At 37.7% G+C, this 16,423-nt stretch overlaps 1 pseudogene; it reads right to left on the bottom strand.

Moving 5' to 3' along the window:
• Positions 1-14,650: 14,650 nt before the first annotated feature.
• Positions 14,651-16,054, bottom strand: LOC129406784 (ATP synthase F(0) complex subunit B1, mitochondrial-like; annotated as a pseudogene).
• Between the last annotated feature and the right edge of the window lie 369 nt (positions 16,055-16,423).

The raw sequence follows: 16,423 nt of genomic DNA, 5'->3' as shown, positions 1-16,423 counted from the left end.
ACAGGAAAGGTTATGTTTTTCACTGCCAACTGTGATGTTTTCTGTCATATATGGCCTTGAGTTTTTATTTTTGCCGCAAATGGATATTGGATTTTGTCAACTTCGACTGTCTGTATTGAGATTTTCATCATTCATTTTGGTAATGTAGGTATCATCATGTCTCATCTGGGTTTCATGACAAGTCATGAAGATTGACTTGCAGTTGTTAAATTCTCCTTGCATCCCCTGAACAAATCCTATTTAATCATGATGTGTGGTCCTTTTAATGTACTGTTAAACTTGGATTGCTGATATTTTCTTGCCTATATGTTCGTCAGGAATCTTGGCTTACAGTTTGCTATTTTGTGATGCTATTTTGTCTGCTTTCGATTTTAGGGTACTGTTGAGGGAGAAAAACAAATTAGGAAGCGTTGCCCTCATTTGTGGAAGTGTGTGAGGAGAAGAATAAGGTTTAGAGCTTGTTTGAATTTTTGATAGAATTAATCAGAGCTGCTGCTGTTTGGTCTTGGATCTTAGTTTTGGGGCGATGTTTTCCCCTCTGTTTTCAAGAGTAGGGCTTTCTAATATTTAAGGTAACATTGGTTTATGACACTATATATATTTTATGAGTACTCCTTTTTAGATGTATGTTATTACAACCTTCCCACCACCCAAAGTATCAAGAGCCCTCCCCCATAGTTCTTTGAACTACTTTTGGGAGATGTGTTTATTTGGGGAATCACACACCTGGTGGTACTTGGTGGTTGCTCCCTGTGGTATTCTGGAAACCATGTGTTTCTTGGGATGAAACCCGGGTTTCCCACAAGCAAAGGATATGATCCAGCCCCTTGAGCCATTCCCTAGCTTCTTGGGAAATTTTGATTCCAATTTTAGTTTTCTTACTATTAATGTCTATTCATATTTTTCTATTTCATCCTCATTCATTCTTATTTTTTTTAAGAATATGACACAAGTCTTTATTTTTATCTTTTTTATTTATTTATTTTTGCTTTTTGGGTCACACCCAGCAATGCACAGAGGTTACTCTGGTGGTGCTCAGGGGACCATATGGGATGCTGGCAATCGAACCTGGGTTGGCTGCGTGCAAGACAAATGCCGTACCCGCTATGCTATCACTCCAGCCCCTAATCCTCATTCATTTTTTGTTGTTACCATTATTCCAAGAATTTATTTATTTTCTCTAGGCTCTCCGGTTTGCTGGTACATAAATATAAATAATGTCATCTTATGATTCTTTAGGTGTAAGGTTATATTGTTTATTTGAGATTTTTCCCATTTATTAAGACAAGTCACAAGCCTTCCTCTTTTGCTGCATCCCATAGATTGTGCTGTTGTATTTTCATTTTTTTAAAATCTCTAGGTATTTTTAAAATTTCTCCTTTGATTTACTTGTATACCTAATAACAGTTCAGTATTGTGTTTTTTATTTTTCATATGTTTGTGATTTTTCAGATTTCTTCTTATTGATTTCAAGTTTTATACCATTGTGATCAGAAAAGATATTTGATTTGATTTCAGTAATTTATTGAGTCCCAACATATGGTCATTCCTTGAGAATATTCCATGTGCACATGAGATAAAAAAGAATTTTCTGCTGTTTGTGTATGGGATGTTTTATAAATGTCTATTAGGTCCATCTTGTCTAATATGTCAGTGATGGCTGTTTTTTTTTCTGTTGTTGTTGATTTTCTGTCTGGATAATCTGCACAATTATGTCAGTAGGGGTGTTAAAATCTGTTACTATTTTGTGTTATTGCCCATTCTACCTTTGTTTCTATTACACATATTTTTTAATATATTTTGGTATCCCTAAATAGGGTACATATGCTAATAGATCTTGTTGAATTTATCCTTTTATGATTATGTATATCTTTGTCTCTTGTTAGCCTTATTTGTCTGGGAATCTATTTTATCTAACATTGGTAAGACCATACCTGCCTCGTTTGGTGCCCATTAGATTGGAATCCCTTCACATTTTTTGCCTCTTCACTTTGACGTGGGCCTGGATGACAGCACAGTGGGTAGGGAGTTTTCCCTGCACGCGGCTGACCCGGGTTCGATTCCTCTACCCCTCTTGGAGAGCCCAGCAAGCTACGGAGAGTATCTTGCCAGCACAGCAGAGCCTGGCAAGCTACCGGTGGCGTATTTGATATGTTAAAAACAGTCACAACAAGTCTCACAACGGAGGTGTTACTGGTGCCCACTGGAAAAATTCGATGAGCAACGGGATGACAGTGATACAGTGATACTTTGACTTGATGTTTGTCTTTAGTGCTTAAATGCATCTCCTGAAGGAATATATAGTTTGGGTTCATTCTTTTAACCCATATACCTACTCTGAGACTTTGCTTTTCGGTGGGGTGGGGATTAAAGGGGTAGATTCCTCCTCATCAATGCTAAGTGCTCCAGGAGATATTCTTAGTGATACTCGTCCTAGCAGTGCAGGTCTGATGGTTCAGTGCTTATGTCAAAGATACTCAGGCCTGCCAGACCACACCCAGTCCTCAGAGAGGGCTATGCAGTGCTGGGGATTAACTCTTGGCTTTGTACATGCTAGCAGGAGTTTTAGCCTTTGAACTATCTTCCTGGCCTCCATTTTTTGGCTTTTGTCTCATAAGTTAAATTCATTTAAATTTAGGGTGATGTATATATATAATTTAAGGTGCTATATATATATACAGATATATGTATATATATCACTTACCAGTTTTGCTTGGTATTTTTCTCAGTTTCCTCTTGCTTTGGGGGAGGAGGGGGAGTTGGTTACATACCCAGCTTTTTTCAGGGCTTACTTCTGACTCCTCTCAGGAATCATTCCTGTAGTGGGGAGACCATGGGTCATGCTGGGCATCCAACCAGGGTTCACTGAATCCAAGGCAAATGCCTTAGGCTCCATACAATCTCCCTGGCTCCTGAGTTTCCTCTTTTTTATGTTCAATATCTCTATTCTAGACTTTTATTATGTGGTTTTCATAAGGTTCATATAAAGCATTTAATACATAAATTGCTATAAAATAGTGGGTTTTTTCCTGTTTATAGAATCTTATCTTCATTTGTCCATATAGACCCCATTCCTTTTTATCTTACCTTTTATTTTTTTTTTGTTGTCACAAATTATTCCTTTTTTGTGCTGAGTTTGTTGTCAAATTCAAGTAGCTCAAGTTATTTTTATGCTTTTTCTCCCCTGTTGGGCTTTATGCTATATTTTCCGGTTATTCTCTTTTTTAGACTTGCAACTGTCTGATTCTGTTTATCACTTTGTTAAAAAGTTTTGTGTACTTGTGTCTTTTTATTTTAGGTGGAAAAACTTTTTTCAACACTTCTAAAGCCGTGGTAGTGAACTCCTTCAACTTTTGTTTGGCTGAGACAGCCTTTATTTTCCTTCAAATCAGAAGAGTAACTTTGTCGGTTCGAGTGTTCTTGGAAGACAGGATTCATCTTTCAATATTTTGACTATGTCATTTCACTCCCTTCTAGCTTATATGGAAATCTGGTGATAGTTTAATTAGGGCAACTTTATAGGTTATAGACTGTTTTTCTTGACTGTCTTAAAAACTCATTTTTTATTGTAACTTTTGACAGTTTTTCTCTAACTTGGTAAAGGTCTTTTGTGTTACTATAATTTACTTTGTGAACTTGCATACTAAGTCCTGTTTTCAGGACTTAGTTTTAGGACATTCACAGCTTTCATTTCTTTAAACAACTCTCTGTTTCCTTCTCCTTCTTTTATCTTTTTTGGATATCCAGTATTCTTGTGTATACTTTCTAATGGATCATACCACCATGTTTGATGTCATACTCATGCCTAACATCCCTGACAAATTCAGATGCTTGTACAATTTTCTCTTTGAACTAGTTTAGTATGAAGTGTTAAAGCTATTTTGGCTTTAAAAATCATATGAGCAGGTCTAATATGGGGATGAAAATAGTTGGAAAGCATAGATGAATTTGAATATGAAGAGGACTTCTTAGACTCAGCTCTCACTAAGGAATTGATATAGTCATAAAGAATTTTAAAATATTACTATATTAGGTTGTACATATGGATATTGGAGATAAGTTAGAGGTCTAACAGTAGGATATATAAAGATGCTCTTAAAATTAGCATGGTAAGTGGTAGGAATTCTAGCTTCACTCTAACTAAAAGGTAGCAAAGCATTCAAAGAATGCATAAATCAATGTTGGGAACATGGAGACAGATTGATATGGATACTTTTCTGTATGTCAGCCATTTTATTCTGCTTTTGACAGTGGCCTGAACTTAATACTTTATTTCTACTCTACCTCTTTGTTTATCCCCATCTTCATTGCCCAGTGAATACTAAGTATGATTCTGAATTGACAGCCTTCAAAAACAGAACCAGTTCTATTTGTTGGGTGATTTTGAGTAAATCATTCCTTTTGTTTGCAAATGAGAACAGTAAGAACGGTTTTGCTATAAAGACAAAACTACTCTGGACCCATAAATGTTAGATTACTTATTTTATATCAGAATTCTTCTCTCCTGTTTTCACAATGCCCTTGGGTCCTTTGTGGAAATACATGTGGTTTAGCAAAAAAAGTGAGTAAATTGTTCTCTTACTTCACATATGCTTCTTTTATCTCTAGAGAATGCGCTATTGTTCTCTAGGGATAGAAATGATGTTCTGTTCCATATTTTCTTATATCTCAGGATTATTTGTCAACTATAGATACTTATATTTTGTTTGATGATGATTGACAAGAAAAAATTTAATTGTACTGCTATACTTTTATGAAAGATTCTTGCCACTGCTAGAATTTTGCATCCATTAGCCGTTCTCTCATTCTATGAGTTGTGTTGAAGCAAAAATATAAGTAGTTATCCTTTTTCCAGTTACTTGTGTTATTTGATTTCTGAGCAATACAGAAGAGAATATTTGGGGCAGGGATTTGGAGCAAAATTGATATCTTTATTCTTGTACATATTTGTCTTCTAACATCCCTAAAATATAAGAAATGAATTAGTTTTCAGGATCTTAAATATCTCTTTGGTGTTTTTTTTTCTTTAATACATTCTGTTTTTTTTTTATTAGTGAATCACTGTGAGGTACAGTTACAAACTTACAAACTTTCATGCTTGCATTTCGGTAGGACAATGTCTCATTGGTGATTTTGGTATGGCTTAATGAGTACTATCTTTTAGTATTATCATCAAACTTTGCTTTATATTTTCTGCACTTAGTTTTCATTGGATCTATCATATGGTCATCCACGGTGTGAAGAAAAGACAATTTGAAAACTATGTTCTTTACACTCAAACCCTACATCCTGAATATGAAAATAATGGCTATTATGTTCTGGAAGAATAAACATACATTTCAGCATACCTATAATTGTATCTATTTACAGTTGAATGCTAAATACATATATGTAAATACCAATACTATACAGATTACAATATATTATGCATAGTCTATAAGCGTATATGAAAGTCTCTAATATATACATATACATGATCCTGCTGAATTATATTCTCTTATCTGCAGATCCTACCTTGGTGATTTAGCTGTCTGTCTTCATTATTATAGGCCCCAAACTTAAGGACATGAAACAATTATTTTATATTGATCATGATTTTAAATAATGCCTGAAATTTAAGTGGGGCCTAACTAGGCAGTTCTCATTTGCCATCTCCTGTGCAGCTGTGGTTAGATGTTAGCTGGAACTGCAATCACTTAAAGGCTTGACTAGCTGGCACGCTCACATCAACTGGCAGGTGATGTTGGCTGGTGCTGCAGCCATCTGAAGGTTCAACTGGGCTGAATGTCCAAGATGGCACACCCTATAGGCAGATGATGTTGGCAGTTATCTGGAAGCTAAGATAGCACAATAGACTAGAGTATCTCCATGTAATTTCTTCAGCATTCTCAGGGCAGGTGAAATTCACACGTGGGTCCAGCTTTGTATCAGAATGAGCATCTCAGGGGAATAAAGCAGAAACTTCAGGGGTTTTGTGACTTATATTTTGTATATTCAGAATAGTTATCAGACTTCCTTGTGAAAAAGAGGACAGGACCTTCCCTGAAGGTTGTATTGGATAAGAACACATTAGGACAATTGTCCTATTGCTACGGCTGTCCTCTGAAAGAGCAACCTGCTGTATCTGAACATATTATTAAGTTGCTGATAGACCTTGAGTCTTGGTTTTCTCATCCCTAAAACAGTGATAACCTCTAGGGACTTCTGGAACAATCAGATCTGTGTTTTAAACATCTTTTTCTTTTTGGGTCACACCTGGCGATGTTTAGGGGTTACTCCTCACTTTGCACTCAGGAATCATTCCTGCTGCTGCTTGAGGGACCATATGGGATGTTGGGAATCAAACCCGGGTCGGCTGTGTGCAAGGCAAACACCCTACCCGCTGTGCTATCACTCCAGCCCCTGTGTTTTAAACATCTTTCTCTTAAAAGTTTGGCAACTTATAATTGATTTAGGATCACAAAACTCTAGTTTATTTGCAGGCACTTTAGATCTTTAGGCATGTTCATGAATTCACAGCTCTGCAAAGATAATTCTGAGAGTGTATCAGCATTTTTATATAGACAGGGTCTTCAAATCCATTGTGACTATAATATATCCAAATGCTCCAGTTATTTAGTGGAACATTCCCTAACAGACTGTCATATCTAGTGTAGTTAACCATCCGAGTTTAATTATTATTCAAGCCGTGAGACCTAATATTCATTTTCTTGCAAAGAACTTGGCTTTGGTACCTATTAGTAAGTGCCAGGCAACAAGTTATTACTGAAATAGGAAAGAAATTCTGTTTTCATCATGGTTCCAGAATGGAGCATTTATAGTTTAGGATTATGATTGCCTGATTCATTTCCAGTGTTGAGGTTCAAGCTGACCAAGTGTAGGAATTGTGATTTCCAAAAATGAACTCCCCATTCTCATTTCCACCTCAATTAGCAACCCACAGGGCTAACTCTATTCTTCAGTTATAATTAAGAGGAGAGCAAACAGCACAAATTTGCAATGATTTTTGTGTCATATTTATTTTCTTATGAATTATTAAATGTCTATCATCCAAATTTAGTTAACATATCTGCTAATTTGAAGGTGGAAAGGACTCAAAGCCTCACATTCATTATTTAGTGGACATGCGTAATTGAAAAAATAAGTTTCTTCATATAAAGATCCTCTACTGCTATCAACAGGGGGCAGTAGGGAAGGGCTACTATTTTATTCTTCATAGTTGTTAAGTTATATTAAGACTGGAAAAGGAGGAAAGCTGAAGAGAAAACATTGTTTGAAAAATAATAGTGTGTGCCAAAATTTAAAATGCCAGCAATATTCAGGAAACTCTTATTTTAAGTTCTTCTTTTTTATTGAGGTATTCCACATAATATACCAAAGGGTTTTTTTTTTATAACTTATTAAGTACGAAGTTCTGGAAGCCCCCTTTAAAAACCCGGCAGATTCATTTGAATAAGAGGTAAGGAGGAAGGTACTATTTTAACTTGTTGTTCTGATGGAAGTAATTTCACTTTGTAACTGATGAATTTTACAGAGATAAAAACGAGTTTGGAGATAATATGGTGGCCAATTTTCTTGATAAATTTTACTAATATAGCAAAAAGAGTCTACTTGTTGGATCAAAATAAAGATGCATATGTTACTTTGAAAAATAAAGAAAGAGCTCTTTCTGCAGATCACTAACTTTCCCATCAGCTGCCTGGCAGAAAGTATGAACATTTTTTAAAAATGAAAAGAATATTGATATGATCATTATAATTTTAATGTGTGTATGTACATGGGTATTGTGATATAGATATAAAATGTCAAAACTTTTGTCATTTAATATGGTAAAGATCTTAGATGTATAACATACCTTCTGGTAATACAAATATTAAACGGGAATCAAAGGATTGCTTTCTGGATGTAAGTTTTTTGTGATCCTGGATCATTTTGATGTTAGTCGGGTGCCATAGCTGCATCTACTACTAACATCCTGAGTCCGGAGAAGGAAACCAGTCATGAGACTGGCATATTTTATTCTTCCTTAAGAAAGAAAAGTTTGTATTATATCACTGACAATGAATGATTGTAACATTTCCCGGATTCTTAGTTTCAAGAGAGAAAGCAAGTGCGGCTTATGAGTAAAAGAGTAAGGAGGCATTTAAAATTCTCCCTCACTGGGAATTGTGTCTTTGGGCCTTAACTGTATGAGTATATTATATATTTAATGTCACTGATATAGAGAGTTAGGATAGAATACTGTCTCTAAGTCCAAATCATCTTGTGCCACATATATCAAAAATGGTAATGCGATTTCATTTCATGCAATTTGATATGCAGTAGCAATGCATTTTATATCAAATGATAATACAAGTTGTCATACTTATTTTATTGCCTTTTAATTTCTTTTTCTTTTCTTTTGCTTTTTGGGTCACACCCAGCGACGAACAGGGGTTACTCCTGCCTCTGCACTCAGGAATTACTCCTGGCAGTTCTCAGGGGACCATATGGGATGCTAGGAATTGAACCCGGGTCGGCCGTGTGCAAGGCAAACGCTCTAGCCTCTGTGCTATCACTCCAGCCCCTTTTTTATAATTTATTTTTTTGTCTTTAAATATATATTTATTTATTTGACAACTACAGTGCCAGTTGGTTTACTTACATTATCTCATCTAGACTTTGCAATACCATAATAACTATTTTTATAGCTGAAAATTTATTAGGGAAAATTCTAAAGTGTACACTCCAAAATGATAATTGAAACTTTACTTTTCTTCCTATATTTGTGACAAATTAAACTTTATTAAATTAAAGTTTAGACAAAGGACAACCATGCAAGCAAGCCGGGTTCTGAAAAGGATTCAGCACCATCGACCATATCCACCCAGTGACCAAGCTCATCGAAGTTTCTCGAGAGTTCAAGATGCCACTCTGCCTAACGTTCATCGATTTAAAGAATGTCTTCAATTCTGTTGAGACTGAAGTGGTCATTGAAGCCCTAGCCAAACAGGGCATTCAAACTCAGTACATCAATATCCTCCGAGAGCTGTATTACAAATTCACCACCAGGATCTCACCATTCTACAAGGAAGCGTTCATTGACGTAAAGAATGGGGTTCGGCAGGGTGATACCATTTCACTGAAATTCTTCAGTGCCACCCTAGACTGTCATGCAATGAATGAAATGGGAAGTAATGGGAGTAAAGATAGATGGTTGACAACTATGCCACCTTCGCTTCGCTGATGACATCATTCAAATGACACCAAACATTAGCCAAGTGGCACAAATGCCAGCCAACTTCGACCGCAAGTGTGGAAAGGTCGGATTACAGCTGAATCTCACCAAAACAATGTTCATGAAAAACGAACTAGTCCCTGATGTTCCATTTGCTCTCAATGGAACGAACATCTCCGAATGGGGCAGCTATGTGTACCTGGGTCGAGAACTCAACATGAGGAACGACTTGGCGCCAGAACTGCACAGGAGGAAGAGAGCAGTGTGGAACGCCTTCAAGAGCATCAAAGAATGGTTAAGAGGACAAAGAACCTCTGGCTCTGGGCACATCTTTTTGACTCCACTGTTCTTCCTGCACTAACATACGCCTCAGAGACCTGGGCCCTATGAAAACAGGATGAGACTGCTATTTGGGTATCCCAAAGAGGAATCAAAAGAGCCATGCTTGGAGTATCACATTTCACTCAAGTGAGAGAAGGAATCTGGAGTTTCGATAGCCATCGGTGGTCAAGAATCAGGGATGCTGTCTCATTTGCCAAGGCGTCAAAAATCAGATGGGTCGGGCAAGTAACGCGATTCAGAAATGACCGCTGAACTAGAGCTGTTACTGACTGGATTCCATGGGACGTCAAAAAACCGTGTGACCAACCACCAACAAGATGGTCAGACTTCTTCGTCAAAACCCTGAATGAACAGTTTGAGGCTCTTTCAGTTCCTGGAGTGAGCAGATATCCTACACTAGCAAGTGACAGGGACGAATGGAGATGTTACTGGCACCCACTTGAGCAAATTGAAGATCAACAGGATGACAAGTAACAAGTGAAATTGTTAGGTGCATCTTAGACTTGTACTTGTTTTGCATAGAAACCACTTTACTTGAGAAAGGCACCTCTACTTCTACCTCATGAATTATCTACGCAGTTTTTATTTGTTAACTTGATTGAAATTGTAAGCATTTGAAGGCTTTGGCTAAAACTGGCCCTATGTGAATTGAGGAAATTGTGGAATGCAAAGCTTTCCAAAGAAGCATGATCAATTTCAGAGGCAATTAATACAATTGGACTAGAAATTACCCTGGAAATGTTGAGCAATCCAAAACAAAAATCACAGCACTGAGCACTTGCAATATGCTAGCAACATATATTATGGCTAATTTTCAAAAATCTCCTAATATTGCAATTCCATTGTTCTCATTATATAGAATAAAAAATGGGACCTAGGAGGTTCAAGAACTTTTTTCAAGGTCACACAAATAGTGATAAATTTAATTAGCACTATGTATTTTCAGGATCTTTTACTATCTCTTGTGTTTTTCCTCTTATTTCTCATTAGTTATTAATGGGAATATCTATTTTGGACATAGAAATAATCTAATACTTAATACTTAACATGCCATATTTCAAAACATGATGAAGGACTAAAAATGAAAAAAAATTGATTCAAGTGATAAAAACCCCGTTGAAAATTATAAGATGAAAATCCAATGATGATAGAACTAGTTCCACTGAGGGAGGAGAAGATTGTGGAGATATTAAAGTGGTAATTTGGCAGGTGTATCATCAGCACAGATGAAATCTAGTCCCCTTGTAACTTTATGCCTTGTATTATTTGATTTGCCATCTATTTTGATTAAATTATGCCAAACAATCACCAAATCTCCTCTTCAGTCTATGTTACAGACAGCTCAAGGGAGGCGATTGGATGAAAAAAGCACTGAAGATAAATGATTAATTTTTTTCCTTGCCCATGAAGCAATTTGATTAACTATGTAGAACATTTTTGTTTTTAAACTAACTGTTTTAATACCTGAGCAGGTGCTGTAAATACAAGAGTAATACCTATGGGGATGTAAAGTTAACATAAGTGCTTGAAACACATCAATATAATGAAACTATTACATTGAAGTCATTAGTATTGAGTACTATATCTGCCTGGTTGCATGGTCCTTGAACCATGGTGTGGCATTGGATACATTTGCTACCATTTGTTTCTGAGTATCTTAAGAATGTTGCCAAACAATGCATTTGGATTTGTATTTTCCTAGAAGCAGACCCATAACATGGTGAAACAACTGGAAGGTGATTCTAGGAAGTACAAGTAGAAGAGTGAAAAAATGAGACAGGGAAGAGAAGAAAGATAACGTAGAGTGCATGAATTGGGTCATTAGTGCTATGAGTTGAGGGTAAGTCCCCTTAAGGAATTCTGGGTAGTATTTCTGACTGTTCTTTAGAATGGTCCCATTAAAAATGGGATTGGATTTCAGTGAATTGTTTTATTGTCACTGAGGACTGTTTCAAGAGATAGTACCTCTTTTCTTTTCTGCGCTTATCTCTTTTCCGGTGAAAGTTAAGAATGCTTCCTTGGAATACAAGATTGCAATGAGTGGCTTTAGAGGCTCCCAAGAACCAATGGGATGACCCTGTTGGTCTCTGATGTGACAGGGCCCAAGCAACATAGAATTCTTAGACCCTAGTGCATGTTACTGGGAGTGGCCCCCTCTAAGCACCGCTTGGAGCCCCACAAACAAACAAATAAACAACAATAATGAATGGTTGGTTGGGCTGGGGATTTAGCTCAGAGGTAAAACACCTGCTTTTCATATGGCTTTATCCCTCGTGCCACAGAGGGGGAAATGAAAGCCAATACTTGAGTGACAAGGAAAATCTACAGAAAGAAAATTGCCTGTATTTATCATAATATGCCATTATTGGCCATGTAGCTCAGAGGTGAAAATAGGGCAAATCTTTATTTGTTCCATTGCAAATCTGAGTTCTTACCTATCTCCTCTGCCTGGGGAACTGAGTAAGGTGCTGGGAGATGTAAAAACAAAGAAAAAATATTCTCTATGAGAAGATTAGCCACTGCTTACCTACAATGGTCACTTGTGTTTTCATATCATCTGTCATGTGGTCAGAACCAGTCTGAACCAGATGAATGATAGGGTTGAATTGTAGACACTATTATCACTAAGAATCATCAACAGGCCTTTGTGAATCCTGAGTAAAGAGCATTGCTGTGTTCACTGCTACATCCCCACCAAACATCACACTACATTCTATTATTCTCTTCTTCCTTTTTTTTTAAAAAAAAAAACAAACCCATAAACTACATTCAGGAAAACATTTTTTCCCCCTGACTCTAAATTTCTATGTAATTATTGACCCCTTGTTGACATTAGACTGTTGTATCCATTTACTCAAAGGAATAATTACAAAAATGTAATGTGAAAAAAAGAGAAACATCATCATTTTAATTGGCATGGATGAATCAAATCATAAAACCACTACCTATGAACCCCAATGAACTGTTTCAAACTCTCACCTCCAAAGTTGATATAAAGGCAACCTGAGCTCACCCGTGAGGGCTATTCATATCCATTAATTGCACAATACAAGATGCAGTGAGTCTCAGCTGGTCGCCATTTCTTCCGTACTTGAAATGTGCTCCTCAGCAGAGATCGGAGGGCACCGTTGGGACTCATTGGAGTCTGACTTTCACATTAATTTTGCTGCACTGTGAAGAGCAAAGACAAAATCAATGTCCATCAGTGATTATTCAAGGCAAAATATCTAGTGATATTGAATACCAATGGCAGCCCCGGGCATAAAATTTACTTAAGGTTTGTTGAGTTGACAGCCATTTATTCTACTTCTGCTTCATTTTCCATGTTGCACACCTTTTTTAAAAAAAAAAAGAAAGAAAAGTAAAAACAATGACAAGGAAACAAATTCTATGTACTGATTCAATTTTCCGGAAGCCAGGTCTATTTCAAAACGGTAGAGAAGAATAAAAGTTGCAGGATCGGATAAACCTAAGAACAGAAAGAAAACATTTGATAGGGCATATTGACACAAAACCATGTGGCTAAATCACAGTTCTGTAATGAAGGCTATTCACAAATAGGACTGGACTTGAATAGAAGGGAAGCCTAAAGCTATATTTTGGATCCTGAATAATCACTCTTAACCTGAACACATGCTAGTGGCAAAGGAGTGATCATAATAGATCTAGGCTTAAATGTTTTTCTATGATTTTAATGAATTGTTATACCTTTAAAGAAATTATAAACAAGAAACAAACAATAATAGTAAGAAAAGATCATTCATTTGGAAATGATGCCTAAGGCTCCACAGTGGGCTAGCCAGGAAGTATCTAATTGATTTGGCTAAATTATGGTGGTAGAAGGGATGAGGGCTAGGAAGAGGGTCTCCTGCCACTCACTGGCCAATAGATTCCTTTGACTCTCTCATTTTCTCTCTAAAATTCAATTTCTAACTTCTTCATCTTAGAAAAAGTGCTTACTTAGACCACAAACAATTTGGCAAATTACATTAATTTTAGAGAAGAAAATTTTAAAAATTCTCGTCCCAGGCTTGTCTTTATTTTTCTTACAGAACTTTGAGTAGCTTTTATTGGCGGCTATTTTGTCATAGTGGATTCAATTCTTGGCATTTAATAATAAAACAAATTGTATTGAATCACTGTGAGATACACAGTTACAAGGTTGTTAGTGACTGGTTTCAGTCATACAATGTTCCAATATCCATCCCTTCACCAATGTACATTTCCCATCATCAGTGTCCCCAATTTCCCTCCTGCTACCCTCCCCACTTTCCACTCCCACCCCAGCATGCCTCTATGGCAGGCACTTTCCTTTTCTCCCTCTCTCTCTTTACTTCTGGGCATTATGGTTTGCAATATAGATACTGAGAATCTATATCATCATGTATATCCATTTGCCTACTTTTAGCACTAAGTTTTTGTAACCCTTGGCATTTTATATGACTCTTATTTTCTAAGGAAAATTAGTTTTACTCTACTGTATTTGATAATTTCACATGGGAATTTTAGAATTTATCCCATCAGGCTAAATTGTTCACAGGATTGGTGATAAGAGGCCAGGAGCAACGTGTTAAATCATATAAATTTCTATTCTTTCCACATTGCCTCCCACTCTTTTGAGCCATAGGCTTGACTTGCTTTACCGAATGGGTGGGTGGGGTTATTGATAAACTGAGAACCACCAAGTGATGAGCTAGAAATGGGTGATTCTGAGGCCATCTCAAGAGCTGAGTTGATGGTGTAATTCAAGGTTAACATACATGTTGTTTTATATATCTTCAAAATAAGTCTTTATTGAGTGGGATCATTGTTCCATTCCAAAATGGTAGAATTAGTTACAGATTTATACTTTGGCAATATTTAGCCAGAAACCTGCTTACTTAAAAATCATCATAGAAGAACTCAACTTGCAGGGAAAATGGGGTGAGAGGCATCTTCACTGGTCAATAGATTCCTTTGACTCTCTCATTTTCTCTCTAAAATTCAATTTCTAACTTCTTCATCTTAGAAAAAGTAAGCCATAATTTCAGTAGACAGCAAAGTGGAAAGATTCTGTCACATAGACTAGCTTCCATTCCATCGGTCAACTGTTTAGTCCTCTCTGTTGGGACATATACATTCCAGAACTGCAAGTGCTCGGGCCTTCATGCCTGCACTGTGATCAGCGGAGCACTTGGCATTTCTCTCCTTTTCTGCTGTGAGGAAATGCTCTGAACCTTGTACTTCTCCACTGAGTTTATTCAGTATTCTCATTCCTTTTGAAGCATCATAATTTGAATCACTGTCATCCCATTGATCATCGATTTGCTTGAGTGGGCACCAGTAATGTCTCCATTCATCCTAGCCCTGAGATTTTAGCAGCCTCTCTTTACTCATTCTTCCCAGTAGTGTCGCATTGGAGGCTTTTTCAAGGTAAGAGGAATGAGACCCATCATTGTTACCGTATTTGGCATATTGAATATGCCACGGAGAGCTTGCCAGGCCCTGCCGTGCAGGCAGGATGCTCTCGGTACCTTGCCAGGTTCTCCGAGAGGGAGAACTAGGCTATAAGAGATCTCATGGCTGCAAATGCAGCCCACGCGCTTCTGGGAGCTTTGTTTTATAGTCTCTGGATCTTGGCCGTTGATGGGATTACACCGAGCCCGGAGCAATTTGTGGGTGTGGCTGCCAAGCTGCTGGAAAATGGGGGATCTGGGTGAAGGAGGTCCAGTCCTGATTAGAGGATTAGAGCAGGCTTGGAGATCTCAGCCCTGGGTCCCGCACACCTGGGTTCCTCTGCTGGTTCCTTCATGCGTGAGGCTCGTCCGAACGTGTGGAGAATGGCCTTGAGCATGGCTGTGGCTGGGTTCTGGAGGTCTTAGGCTGCTGGGTCTCTGCTTGGGGCAGGGAGAGAAACTCAACCTGCTCCCCGCCGAGGGGCCCTGGTGAAGACAGTCAGGTGCGGGGGGGGGGGGGAAGAGACTCTGCATATTTTGGATATTTTGAATAATTGCGTATTTTGAATAGAGATAAGATAATCCAGGTGATTCTTGACCTGCTTGTGTATATTATGCAACCATTCACAGTAACTTCTAAGGCCATAGCAATATTATTCCCCTGACTCTCAAAAAGCAATGGCACTTTTGAACCCAGGCCTGCTGGGACTTCTCCATCTTTGTCATATCTTTGATTTGCTTGGTGGAAACCTTTCACATCTTCTCCTTGAGCGATTTTTCGCTCACTGAGTTTATCAGCAAATTCTCCAATAGAGCTATCATTTGAAAAATCTATATAGAGAACACTGTGGTTGAAACGGCAATGTTAGTGCCTGGAGTAATTACATGTTTCTTTGGATAAGAAATGCAAGATAATCTCAGTCTGAGCACACAGAGTTCTAGTTTTAGGATAAAGGAACTGAAAGAATTTCCTGAGGACCATCCCCAGCCAAGTTTTCTCTCCATATTCAGGAAGAGGTGGTACAGGGCAGGGCATTGTGCCTCCGTGTTGCTTGTGCATCTTTGTTCCTTGCAAATATCTCTGCACCAGGAAAGTCTGTGTTCTTCAGAACGGGGCTGCTGCCATGGCGGCAGAAACTACTGCACAGGACAGCATGGGCAGCAAAGGTCCAGACAATAGTGTTAATGCCCCAGGGCCCCAGACAGGAGACTGTTAGGAGTAGGAGTAAGATGGCTACAAGTTCTGACACTAAGGGTATCCCTACCCTCCCTGCTCTATTGTCGGTTAGGGCATGGGCCAAGTTAATTTTTATCATTTGAATTACATGCCTAGAATAACACCTGAAACAAAAGAAGTCTTTATATTAAAAGAAGTGTTGGCAGAATAAATTGAGTCAAGAAGTGATAGCCCATGACTAAGAAATTCACA

Source organism: Sorex araneus, chromosome 8, assembly GCF_027595985.1.
Source record: "Sorex araneus isolate mSorAra2 chromosome 8, mSorAra2.pri, whole genome shotgun sequence".
Classification (NCBI taxonomy): Eukaryota; Metazoa; Chordata; class Mammalia; order Eulipotyphla; family Soricidae; genus Sorex; species Sorex araneus.
Note: the sequence above shows the minus strand (reverse complement) of the source record. Positions and strands in the feature narration are given on the sequence as shown.